Source organism: Protopterus annectens, chromosome 5.part0 (assembly GCF_019279795.1).
Source record: "Protopterus annectens isolate FY-2018-M chromosome 5.part0, PAN1.0, whole genome shotgun sequence".
NCBI lineage: Eukaryota > Metazoa > Chordata > Ceratodontiformes > Protopteridae > Protopterus > Protopterus annectens.
The window spans coordinates 1432271712-1432285936 of record NC_056735.1 but is presented as its reverse complement, the minus strand read 5'-3'; the positions used below and the strand labels follow the sequence as shown (position 1 = coordinate 1432285936).

The 14225-nt window shown below is 39.7% G+C and overlaps 1 protein-coding gene across 1 annotated transcript in view; it reads left to right on the top strand.

Moving 5' to 3' along the window:
- Nucleotides 1–14225, top strand: part of TMTC4 (transmembrane O-mannosyltransferase targeting cadherins 4) — a 1460040-nt gene that overhangs the window by 417044 nt on the left and 1028771 nt on the right. The window lies entirely within an intron of this gene.

The following is a 14225-nucleotide window of genomic DNA, read 5'->3' as shown; positions in this document are numbered from 1 at the left end:
CTTTTACAGTGTGACAGTGGACTTTATAGAGGATGACATCAGTGTGTTGTCACAGAGAAGGTAATGTTGGGAGAAGAGTCTGACACTGATGTGGACTCACCCTACAGTATAAAAGTACTTCCAGCCTACTACCTGATTGAGGCCACAAGTAGTTAAGATCATATTTACACAACACCATACATACACACACACACACACACACACACACACACACACACACACACACACACACACACACACACACATTGAATGCTGTGAGTTTAGAATCCCTTACCTGTCTAGGTATACAGTTTACAGGACAGAGTACTTAATTCAAGTCCCACTGCAGAAGTCTGACTTTTATAGTGTGACATTGCACTTTATAGAGGATGACATCAGTGTGGTATTGCAGAGAAGATGATGTAGGCAAAAGGGTCTGATACTGATATAGACTTGTAGTTCAGTATAAAAGTGATGTTGAAGGTTTTGTTGTTTGTCTTTTGGCTTTTCCCACTTAGGGATCGCCACAGCAGAACTCCAGTCCGCTAATGATTGGCAGTAGATTTTCACGAATGCCGAGATGCCAGCTCGACGTTCAACCTTCAACGAAGGCACGCCCATTTATGCATGTCTTTCGAATGCCCACCCAACCGCGGGGAGGACATGCAGACTCCACACAGAAGGCACTCCAGCCGAGAATCGAATGGGAGACCTCTTGCTGTGAGGCAACAACGCTACTGCTGCACCACCGCGGATGTCTGATGTTGAAGGTTTTGTGTAAATCCATATTTATTGATATGATGGAATAAATGCAATGTTATGATCAAAAATACATACATACTGCTAACTTATGTCAGCTATGCTGTCATTAATGTATATTGCATAACTGAGAGTGGCATGTACATATCTGTCTTGTGTAGATGAGAGACACATGGATGTGAAAGACAGGATGGACAATGAATCATTCAGGGATCATCAGGTTATGATGATGGTATGTAAACCTTAGTTGAAGATAATGATATTAGCAGCGGTATGTCCTCATGCCTAGGCAATGTGGACTGTCACTGTCTAGCAAAACTTAATATTTCAATGCAGGAGTGATAAAACAATGACGACTTATGTGTGCCAAGGCTGTATGTGGTTGTATATCCTTTGTAAGTGTCAGTGCTGCAGTGCAGACCCCACTGTCCAGAATGAAGTGGTCAGTTAAGCACATAGATCACTGCATTTCACATGAGTACATTATACATTTTCCATGTAGTGAAGTAATATAATCCATTGGCAATACGTATTTCTATTTCAAATTTCTTCCTAAAGCACAGCGTAGACAAATGTTGGCAAAGTGTTAGTGCATGTGTGATTGCACGTTGAATGTGAAGTAACAGTGTTTAATGGTGTTCACTGGTGCTTCCTGTCAAATTTTGCACAGAGGAACAGAGGAAATATTGTGATTCCTCTTTTAAATATAACATGTCTGTTTTATCTTTGCTCAGCATTTTATATTACACCTTTCTATGTTAGCTCAAAATTTCATTTCAAAAATGAAATGTTGTGCTTGCCTTCCCCATTTGCACAGTGGTACGCTGTGAGCAAACAGGCTTACTGCTAAAGGAAAAAGTGAAACACTTAAATTTGGTTTGCCTTCTACAGCACAAACAGGTTTAGAGGCAAAGTGTGGCCTTCAGCACTCCAAACAGTACTTCACCTATAAACCTAGCTTTCTCTGTGGCACAAGATTTAAGCTCACTGAGCTAAATTAAAGAACAGAGTTGAAGTAGGGTTCAACTCCAGCACATGGATCATTTTCCAACAAGAGTCAGATTGTGATTATTATAACAACTTTTTTATCTCTGACTTTAAGAATACCTAGGAATGACTATTATAAATATGTTCCAGTACAACAATACTCCGAAAAGAGACTTCACTCCGTCAAAAAAGGAACAGGAACCAATAATAATATCCAAGCTTTTTATTGTCAAATGATTAGATCAGGATGACGTTTTGTTGCAACAAAACAAATTATATTTTGTATCTATATAACATTGGTAGCAGTGAAATAAATAGTATGATCAAGTATTACTGGGAGTTTTTGAAAAAGGATAAAGTTTTACAGGCAATACTACCTGGCTACCTTTCTATGTCTTTTAAGAAAGGTAGAAGTTTGCAAGATAGACTGGTCCATGAAAAGTTTGTATTTCCAGAAATGAGTATGCAGAACTCATTTAGTTTAGTTGGTATCAGTTCCTGTGGAAATTTCTTAGTCTGCAAACAGGTAGTAGCTTCTTTTGAATATATGAATGGTATAAAATATACACCAAAGGGCAAATTTTCATGCACAAGTAAGGGAGTGATTTATGCCCTGAAATGTCCCTGCAACCTTTTTTATATTGGGGAGACAAAAAGACTGTTTAGGGTTAGATTTATGGAACACATAAGAGACATTAAAAACAAGAGAGAAGATAAAATTATTTCAGCTCATTTTAAAAAAGTACATAATAGTGATTTTTCATTACTTCAAGGTACTGTTTTGGAACAAATAAATTTAAAACATAAAGATGAACAGTTATTGAAGGACTAACTTGAATATAAAGAGGCAATTTACATTTTAAAATATAATACTTTAGCCCCGTTTGGGCTTAATAATGAATTGTGTGGGAAATGTTTACTTTAAATATTAATTGTTATATTAAGTGATTTTAATTGATTAATTAGATAAATGTGAAATCACTTTTAGTACTAAAGTATTAAAGGAAGGATAACGAGTGTTTTTTAGATTCTGTAAAGGTGGTTTTACACTGCGGCGCTAGGACTTTGACAATAAAAAGCTTGGATATTATTCTTGGATTATTGGTTCCTGTTGCTTTTTTTGACAGAGTGAAGTCTCTTTTTGGAGTATTGTTGTATTGGTTTATGTGGTACATCTTTAGTAGGACTGTTGTAATATTATAAATATGTTGCCTGGGTAAATGGCATGAGCAATAGCTATTGAAACAATCTTTTATACCTAGTACATATGAGACATGCTTCAGGGGAAATTACTGATAGCACAGCATGTCTAAGCTTCTTTGTGCAAGGAAAACTGGATTACTGCAAGTGAGGGCAACAACAGAGTAGGTTTTGCCTGCCATTCACCGTTACGCTGCATTGTGCGCAATGCCAAACTGCACGCAAAATCTGAGAACATAAACTGAAAGCTTTGTTGTTGGACGTTTCTTTCTATTTGCATTGTAAGTGATTCTGTTTTTTGACCAGATTAAACGTGTGAAAATGGGATTGACAAGAAAATGGTGAAATGAGGGGGTGGGCAAGCAGAGAGGAGGACACAGGGGAAAGAGAAGAGTAATCTGCAGGAAGGTAATGGGAGAGAACCATAGCTATTCATGTCTTCACACCATAAATGTAGAAGTGTAGCCAGAAGGTAATGGGAGAGAACCATAGCTATTCATGTCTTCACACCATAAATGTAGAAGTGTAGCCAGAAGGTAATGGGAGAGAACCATAGCTATTCATGTCTTCACACCATAAATGTAGAAGTGTAGCCAGAATTTGCTGAATTTGGAATGTCACCTCACCAAGGGCAGGTGACAGCAACAGAATGATGGTGAATAGCCAATTGTGTCAAATGCATTGCATCATCAAGAAACATAGGTGAAATGGAGAGCTATGTATGGGTTCTTATTTTCTGTGAGACAGGTGCCCATTGTTTACTTTTTTTTACTTTCAGAGAGGAATGTTGGGGAATGTGCTTAGAAATGTGAGAGTCAGGAAGGTTTGGTGAGGAAGCAGGTGCTGACATACAGGACAAATAAGGCAGACAAGGATGGTGATGGACACAGAAGGTTGGGAGGATACCATGAATGGAGATAGGTAGGGGTCATTGGAGATGCGCCCACTTCAAGTCTGACAACAGTGAGAATCTAGTCCTTACCTTCAGAACTGTCATTTTCTCCTGTCTCAGTTTCTTGTGTCACTGCTAAAGATGGCATGATCTTGACAGTGTGAAAAAGCACCTTTTCAGCATGGCCAATTTGGGCACTGAGGCCCCTTTCCATTATACCCTCCAAACTGTTGGCGGGTGACAAAATCACCACCTCCAATAATAGTACTCCCAGACTGTACCAGTGCACCAGCTGCCAGGGCAGAGGTACCTGATGCAGATAGGGCAGGTGGGGCAAGGGTTGTAGAGGCAGCGCTGGCAGCTTGGGACCCTGAAGTGCTTCAACCTGAGGACGGATGATGAGACAATCCACAGTGGTCAGTCTACATATGTGCTGTATGTCAGGTTTTGTAATCAGAAATGTATGACAACAGAACATTTTTAAGCCACATAAAATATTCCACCCCCCTGAAAAAAAATTGAGAGAGAAAGGGGTGGAGTGTGACAAAAATGAGAGAGAATTAGATCCATGGTATATCACTTGAGTATATAATTTCAGGAAAAAACAGTTATGATTATCCATTCTATACGTATTTGCCATGTCCAGGTATAATGGTAAAGTCTTCCTCTGTTGTACCATTAATCAGCTGCATTGCTATGCTATCAGAGATATAACTATTTATTTCAGTGTTGACATATTGCATACAGTTAGAGTACTTATTAGGGTTACAGTAAGACCGGATACATACATACCCTGAGTCTGTCTGAGGCGATTTAACCTCTGTTGGTGTGCATCATGGTTCATAGCAATGTCTTCAGCAGCATGCAACAGTGAAGAAGAGACACAAAAACATTCTGAATAACAGCCTTGGCTGTGTCATGCATTCTGTAACATTTAATACTGATGGGTCAGTATACTTAAACAACTGAGGAATGTTAGCAGACCTAAACTCAACCTCCCATTGGCTAAGGAGGTCATTCTTGCACCATTTCAGGTCACTGTAGTAGTGAAGACAGTTCTCTCTTTCTCTCTGTCCAGTGTGTGGATGCCAGTTGCACTGGAGACAGCCTTAGCTAATCTGTTCCAAGTCTCCAGTCTTTTGCTGAGACCCAGTGTAGTCCCCCTGTAGCAGCTTACATCTGTAGCATTCAGGAGGAGTGCCACAAAAATCCTGGACTCCTCAACATACCCCACCTCTGTGCTCTAAATTCAGCATCGTCATCCCCCCACACCAACCATGATTGCAGAAGGCAAGGATCAACTCTAAGTCTGAATTGGTGCCAAATTCCAGTCTTGCATTTAACAGCTAGTGTGCAGACATGCACAGCCATGCCAGCTGTATTTGCGTGATGGTAAGCAGATAGTGGCATATGTAAACAAAGCAGAAGGTATTTAGTCAAACTGCAAAGAAGGTGTGAAACATGACAGTGAGATTTGTCATGTGTGATGCTCAACATATTCACACTTTTTCAGATGATCAGCACTGGCAGCCTCAAAGGCCTTACTTGTTATTCTTTGTGTTTTGGATGTTAAATAGGATGACTTGACACACAACTTTGTGGAATTACACATTGTAAAAAGTTGACCAATGGTGGGCATCAAACCTAGGGAAGAGAAAATGCATAATTTCCATCAAGGTGCTTGTCAGTGCTACAGGTGAAATCCCTAACAACTATGTTATGTACTGATAAACTGAATTGTGTATGAATGGAGTTTTACTCCACATAGGCCTGTATGTGTGTGACTTTAGGAAGTCATATGAAATAAGCAGTATTACTGTTTGTAAATGTGTGTCAGATGGATAGACTTTCATGATCTGATTAATACAGGTTGGGGTGTGATACATACAGACCTCACTATGCATACTGTCCTAAACACATAGTTGGACTGTTCGAAGAGAAGACAATTTTAACTTAAGTATTCTTTCTATCGTAGATATGCAAGTGCACTTTTATTCCATTATCAAAAAAATCCTGCTTAAGTAATTACACACACATTCAACTGTGATTCATAACTAAATCAGTAATGAAATATGCTACTTGGAAAAGTTAATTTATTAAAGCATTTATGAGACATGTATTGCAATTAACATAATTATGATAGCCATAGCTCTCAACCTTCCATTCATAATGTGGAACAAATGGGCAAAATGTGGAACACATACTAATGGCTTACTAACAACTTCAACTAGGAAGGTTATAGGATGGTTAAAATATGCTGGTTTTACTTATAAAGAAGATATTTTAACAAATTAATATGATTAATTTCTATTTACAATGGATTTCACTAAAAAAAGTTCCTAACACTGAATGTGTGACAGAGTCTTTTAATGTGGAACATTTGAGGAACTTGGAGGAATATGAACTTTGAGAGGTATGATGATAGCTATTTGTGTTCCAAAGACATGCACTTAGAGCATTTCTCCTGGGACCTCAGCTGAAAATAGGTTCTGTCCTAGTCAGACTTTCCCGGTCAACAAATAGTAAATAAATAAATGTTAAATAAATGAATGTTACGTTCCTAATCAAAGTGTTAGAACTTGCATTCTGATATCCTTTGCAAAAATAAGTGCTGTCTGAATTTGAACCTTGGATCACCTGTATTCTATCTCCAGTAAGTGCACTTGCACATTGTGCCACAGAGACAGCTAGAAAACTGTCTCTGTTCTTTCCAGAGTGTTGACATTCACACATTGCTGCTAATACTGGTTGTGCTACAGAAGGCTGCCAAAGTAAAATGTTTCACTTTTTTCCTTAAGCAGTTAAGCTTGATTGTGCCCTCTCCACAGTGAGCAAGTACAGTAGACAGGAACACAAAAAAATCATATGAAGTTCTAATGAAAGTAATTCATAAATCTGGAGTAATGATTTACACATTCCTTTCACACAGTATGGATATGAACCAAAGAGCAACTCTGGAAAGGTGCCAAAGTCAATGCATTTAAAGCTTCTGCCACAGAAAGAGGTATACATCATATGCACATCACTCACTCATTAGTAATACTGTGCAGCGTTGATCAAACTATTTGCACTAATGAAGATTACAGAAATGAAATTGTTCACTCTTTACTTCAGAGCCCTGTTTCCACTCTGCTAAGCAGTGCTGAAATTACATAGGCCAAAAAGAAAAAACATATATAACAATTTATATTCCACACAACAAAACACAAGCTACATTTTCACATCTGCAGTAAGCATTCTAAGCAGTACATGACTTCAAATCCTGCATCCTCTTTCATGGTTCTTTAAAATCATTTCATTTAACCTGTGTGCTATAGTGATACTTAGATGCAATGTAGAATTTCTTCTCTTGTGCACCAGTGCCACTCTAAAATGCACTGCTGATGGCCTACCAAATTTTTTCTCAATTTGTACTTTGGGCAGTGGACTTAGTTTACTGCTTCGAAATGCTGCCAGTCAGCAGTGTGTTTTGCCAAAATGAACACCAAAAAATAAATAAATAAATAAAAATAGACAATTGTCAATAGTAATAGATCTAGGATGGTAATAAAGAAAAGGAAAAGGCAAGATTGTGAAGTTTTTCAGATGTGCGTGGTACTACCTGATCATCTGCTCAGAAAGTATGCACTGTGTCAGACAGAACAATGCATGGATTTAAACCCTCAGTTTAATGCAATAACAACACACACACACATTTATGTTTCTTATCCCTCTTTGCCACCATCACAGGACCAGAAAATGCTCCTTTCTCATTTGCTTGAACATGTCTAGATCAGTGTGATATTGTCAAATACTTTACGCTAATAATAACTCACACTATATTAATGTCATATTGCCAACACTGCCAGCTATTATTCTCTTTATTTTCAGAGCATCTTCCTCTTCTCTTAGCTTAAATATAGAAATGCAATGTCATGGCCTTTTTATTTGTGTCTTTATTTCAATGTATAATATAGCTGAACAGTATTTCAAAAACATTTTAAGCAGAAGATGGACAGTATGCTCTTACTGCAAAGATAGCAATCTTGTTGAGGTTGTTCTCATAACTGTCAGGGTGCTTACACTTTTTATTTTAAGTCCACTCAGCATTATACAAACACTTCACTGTAGTATTGCTTGTTGTAGTCAGAGCGATCAGTAACACTTGCAAGCCATTAGCAGCTAACAATTGTCATTGCTCGTCCCTGCAGTCCTGGCTAATGTGATTGCAGTCATGTAGCTGCTTAACACCTTGTTTACATCCCGTACACAAACTGATTATTTTTTTGTTTTTGGTATTCAGGAATGCTAATAATGTCACACCTAATTTGCATCTTCACAGTGCTCAGAGGGCAGAATTTACACTATGTAAAGGTAATGGTGGAAGGAGTGGAGTTTGATTGGATAGAGACAGACCATTACTTCTAGTTATTTGGAGAATATTTTTCTACAAATTGCAGCACTATTTGATAAGGTATGTTTGTCCTGTTCATAAACTGCTTTCATTTTCATAGTTTGAATGTATTTCAATATGCAGTATAAAACACAATTTTGATATGTATGCAATTTTAAAAATTCACTGAGGGTATACTGCACATTGTCAGTTCTTGTTGTGGTTTCAAAGTTAGTATGGTTAAATCACAGCATTATGTTATCATTTTCTGTTGGAATTTCATCAGGTACTGCAAACAACTGTATTGTGTTTATCATTTGCTTCAAGGGGCTGTGCATGTGTAGCTTCTTAGATGGACCCTGGCAACCTCCACGGCAGTGGAGAGACCAAATGGAAATTGTCTGGACAGTTGGACTTTGAATTTTTGCTTAGTTATTGATAATAATTCTGCCATCAAGCAGACATTACACAACTGCTGTTATCATTACAGACATGTTAGCAGAATGTATGTAATGCTAATGTATTAATGTTTTGTTTTTTTATGGGGGGGGGCTCCCTTGGCTTGTGTGTACTCTGAAATGAGCATTGTGTGTTCAGTTGTTTTGTGTTGAGGATGGGTGCACTGATTTGGAATGAGGAGGATGCTTTTTGTAGGTGCTACAAATGCTTTTTTTCCTGTTGCATGTCATACAGGATTATGGCACCCAGACCATCTTTTCCACAAAAGCCATCATTCAGTGATACAGAGAAAGAGGTCATCATTGAAGACTTACACCACCATAGATCCTTCCTGCTTGACAGAGGCAGAGGTGATATGTCTGACAGAAAAAGCATATAGTAACAGGTGATCGCTGACATAAAAGTAGTAGGTGGACATGCAAGAAATTATAGTCAGATGCAGAACTATGCCACTGACATGATTACAGTTGCAACCAGGAGGGTTGCTGCAGTAGTACGAAAACAGATGGGTATGGGAGGTCCTGCTACAGAAACCACTCACTGAAATTGAGCATTTCCTGTCCAGTGTCAGAGATCCAGACATCTCAGCAGAGGATTCACATAGGACTCCTTGATGCAGGTGCAAATGAGGACAACAGGCCAAGCATGGTCCCAAGAAGAAATCCCAATGCTATATATGTAAGGCATGTAATGCCGTTCTAGATCTCTTTGTGTTACTACCTCTGCATCTGAAAACATCAATACATCTATTTTACAAGAGAAAAAGGACCAACGCAGATTATGTTTGGGGGGGGATAGTCAATTTCATTGATTCTGATATATCTTTTAAGGGGAAGATAGGCAGAGCACTATTCTCTTGGCCTTGTGTCATTTGCATTGTGATGCTTATCAGTCTTCATTCCAATTCCTTTCCCTTTTTTCAGGGACATCACAATTACCATATAAAAGATCAACTGCAGATGGTAAGCACATAATTCCTTTGATTGCTAATAACCATTACTTAGATGCAAGTCTGAGGAGAGAGTAAAATGTATTGTATTCCATTAACATCTGAAAGTGTTTAACATGAGTACATAAAACCAAGTTTGGATCATTTCCGCTCACTGTTTCTCCTGCTTGTGTTTATTTATTACCATCACAGGTCACCCTGACAGTGGCAGTGTAGAAATTTTACCACCTGATGTCAGAGAATCAGTAGCCTCTGATGATGATGATGATGATGATGATGATATAGTGGCATAGATACGGGGTGCAGAGGTTCAGTCTGACACTGAATTTGTGGCTCACACATCCACTGGCCTTATTTCGGACAGTCAGTATGCCTATGCATATCCATTCCTCTCAGGCCTCAGATATAGGACAGGTTGAGGGTGACATGGTTGATTGGGGTAGTTTGGTTACTCCAGTTGCAGAGCTGGTTGAGTCTGCCTGTAGGCATTGTATGGGTATGGCACCACACAGAAGGGTTGCTAGTGATGCTTGGAGTAGGACTACTATCCACCCTTGTCCTGATGCTGTTGTGTCATAAAATGCCACCAGATGAATGCATAGGTCCATCAATGAGGCACGGGCAATGTTCCACAAAGGCCTTGGAAGAGATTGTGCGAGTCCTAAATGTGGTGCATTATGACATGTGTGACTGCCTCAACCTAGTAGGGGACTTGCTAGATAGAATGAATGACATGCTTTATTAGGCAGTGTCTGTGATGTGACATCTGCTGGTGGAGGGCCAGCATCCACATGTCTGTAGAGCTGTAACATCCTCTGGTATTAGCCAAAGTGATCATGCAGGATCTCGCTTTCATAGTGGCACTACTTCCACTGCTTCGTCAGTGATTGAGGTGTCCACACCCAGAAGTGGTAGGCTATGGGGTTGTGGTCCTGGACGCAGTCATAAAGAGAGCTCATCGACTAGACATCGTTCATGTTCATATACCACTCCCTCTTCAAACTGGGGATGTGAAAGTGGCAGTGCAACTCCTGGCAGAGGCAGTTCAGGAGGCTGGGAGCTACAAGACTGAACTGACAATTCTACCATGCATGGCTCATGCCTGTCTATCATGGCAGGATGTAGTGCTAATACAGAGCTTGATTGTTTTGTTGCAGACACACACACATTTCACAAAAAGTGTCCATACTAACCCATACTCACGCAAGCTAAAAAAACTTAATGTTGATTGGGTTATATCTCCTGTTAGTGGCTGTGAGATATTTCCTACTTTACAGAATGTTCTGTGTTTCTTACTGACAGACACTGACTACTTTGGTGTCAGCCTTGGCGTACTGCCCCTCCACTCTGCAAATGATGAGTGTGCCCTGTTCTTTGTTCATTTGGGTTTAACCTAGGGTTGTGTATATGTCTAATGCTCAGAATGGACAGCTAAGAGAGTCTTTCTCTGTATGTTGATTGTATGCATATTTAGTACATAACAGGATGGTGGATGTTTTTGTAAATACTCTTCTAAAATTAGTATTTACAGAATGGTGGATGTTTCTGTAAATACTCATTTTAGAAGACTTTTTTCATTTAGTATTGTAATTCATGCTTTCAAACCAGTTATGTTGCTTTCCTGCTTATTGCTGTACTTGTGAAACTGTTTATGTAATTGTCAGTTGATTGTTTTGTGTATAGTGGTGAAGTGACCGCCTTGATGCCATTTATTATGTACAATGCATACCTATATATTGCAGATATCATTCCTAAGCCAAGAGTGCCATTGGTAGACACGTCACACAGGTTTTAATTAAGTACATTTATGGCTGACAAGTACGCAGGTAGCTTGTCTTCTTACACATTTGTTTATATAATACATGTTCCACACTTACCTTGATGTTACTGCAGTTACGAGTGGTGTGCTCTGGGGCTGTCTCTGTCTTGTCCTGTTTGTACTCAGACATTGCATGGCTAAGTAAAGATTGTGGAGGTTGGATGACATCACTTTTTAATATTTGTATGTGCTTAGGTTATGTGTATTCCTTTGCTGGTGAGTGAGTGTGCTATCATTTGCCTCTTAATTGCTGAGTGTGAGCACTATCCTTTTATCTTTGGTGGTGAGCGTGTGTGCTATCCCTTGCCTCTTAGCCAGGGCAAGGACATATTGTGCATGTCTACATCTGCCAGCTACTAGTGCAGCTGGATGCTCTGTCTCAGAATCCTTGTCTGTGTATGCTGGAGGTGATGGCCCTGCCTGTGGTTCAGGAGTGTTTAGTCCTGGCTCTTGCTGAACCTGTTGCAGTCATTTCCTCAAGGTGATATTGTGCAACAAGACACAGACTGTTAGACATTCTGCACAGGTGCCTCAGTCATACTGCAGGGCACCCCCTGATATGTCTAGACAGAGGAACTTTGACTTCAGCTTGCCAAATACAGACTCTGTGATGTTTCTAGTTTGAGTGCGGACATCATTGTTTCCTTCTTGTGTGTGTGTGTGTGTGTGTGTGTGTGTGTGTGTGTGTGTGTGTGTGTGTGTGTGTGTGTGTGAGTGAGCATTTCTGATGGGTGTCATCAGCCATGTTTCCTGTGCATAACCTGCATCACCCAGCAGATGGCCTTGTGGAATATCACCCCTAGCAAAACTAGTGTAAAGCTGAGAGGTGTGCCATATCTATGAGTTATGATTACTGCCTGAGTTGCCTGCACACACATTGAGGATGATCCCTCTGGCATTACAGGTAATCTGGCAGTTGACTGAGTGGAACTCCTTCCTGTTGATGTATGTCCTTCCCTGTTCACCAGGTGGTGCATTTATTTCTATGTAACTGCAGTCTGTTGCCCCCAAGACTTCAGGGAAGTGTGCTATTAGATAAAGTTCTTGCATTGCTTTTGCTCTTTTCTCTGGAGTTCGTGGAAAATAGGTGTACTCCCTTGCATGTTCTCGCATAACATTGAGACATTGGTGAAATATTCTGGAAGTTTAGGCCTGTGAAACCACTAGTATATCCCTAGTGGGTCTCTGGAATGTTTCAGTTGCTATATCCTTAACACTACACATACCTTAGTTTCCACTGGTATAGGTTCTCCTGGAGTTCCCTGGGTCTGAGTTGGGGGCGGCAGAGGTTGCAGAGTTACTGTAGTGTTTCCCTGTCAACTCTGTATCACTCTACTGTTCGAATGCCATGCATTTCATATTATGTTATTTTGGGTCTGAACACCCTTCTTTTTGGAAGAAGTCTCTCAGTAGCAACATAGATTTGAGCCTGTTGCATGTACCCATGTAAGGTAGCAGCAGCCCCTAACATTTTTTTTCCCTAAGTGTGATGGTGGCTGTATTCCAGTAGGTTTTGGTGTTCATGGCAAAGGGCTTCACCATCTCTACCCAGTTACTTTATAGCTTCCTGATTGGTGCTTCCATATTGGATTGGTTCATTAGCAATTCAGCTGGTTATGCTTTCCTAAGCATACTCTGTTGTTTACCTTTGGTGGCTCTACACGATGTGTAGTGCTGTTTAATGAATACAAAACAGTGTTCTGTCATGTGCTTGGAGTGACACACAAGCAATAACAGCAGGGAAATTAGCCATTCATGAATTCAGATCAGTGTTTAAATCATTTTCTTATTGTTTTAGTTGTTAATTGGGTTGGTAAATTGGTCTTCTGACCTTTTCAGTCATGACGCAGGCTCAGACAACAGAAATAGTACAGCAGTTTTTAAAGTATGATTATAGTAGTGAAGGTTGCAGTGTTCTAGTAGAGAAGAGCACAATAGATTACTAAAGATGGTAGAAAGGAAGAGCACAATAGATTACTAAAGATGGTAGAAAGACAGTCATGCAATGTCCCTGTTATACCATCACACCTAAACATTGGGCATTGGACGTGTATCGGCTAGGGATGATGAAAGGACACTGGAAATCGGGCCAGTCGTGACTTTCTACATGGCAAGAAGCCCCCAAGGATCAGTACTGCAACATTAACCGTGAAGAACATCTTCCTGTTTTCTTTCGTTGATAGGCAGCTGAATTAATGTTCACATAAGGAGGGTATGCTGTGAGTTGCAGCTCATTTGGAAAGAACACTTTTGCTGACATGCTCTGGAACTTATTTCAAGTCTACTGATTTCCCAGCTCTGTCAAGGAACTTCCTCATTCTCTCATTGCTGGCTAAGTGGAGTTTTATTTGCATAAAGAGGGGAATGGGTACACTGTGAGTGCAGAGAGTGCAGCATATCGACATAGTTAGCACTTTCATGCTTCCACTGGATAGAAAGCATTTGTTTTCGTATGCATTTGATCTGCTTATTCATTTTTTTCTTTAATTGGTATTTAACTTTGATTAATTTTGTTAATTATATACAGTACACATAATTCATAAGTCTATGTGGAAAAATCAAATTTCAGTGTTTATTTTTTTTTTGGGAGGGGGGGTCAAGCCCCCCTGCACTGCACCCCCCCCTACTTTAATATACCGACTCCAAGATTGCACAATAGTGGGGAAGGAGGCCAACTCCTGTAAGCTGCTGTGTGCTTTCTTGACACAGAACACTCATAGCACTTCCTCCTGATACCAGTGTAAGTGCATATAACGAAAGATTATTTTACACTCGTACCTCTCAACATTATTGCTCAAGCATTCTGGAC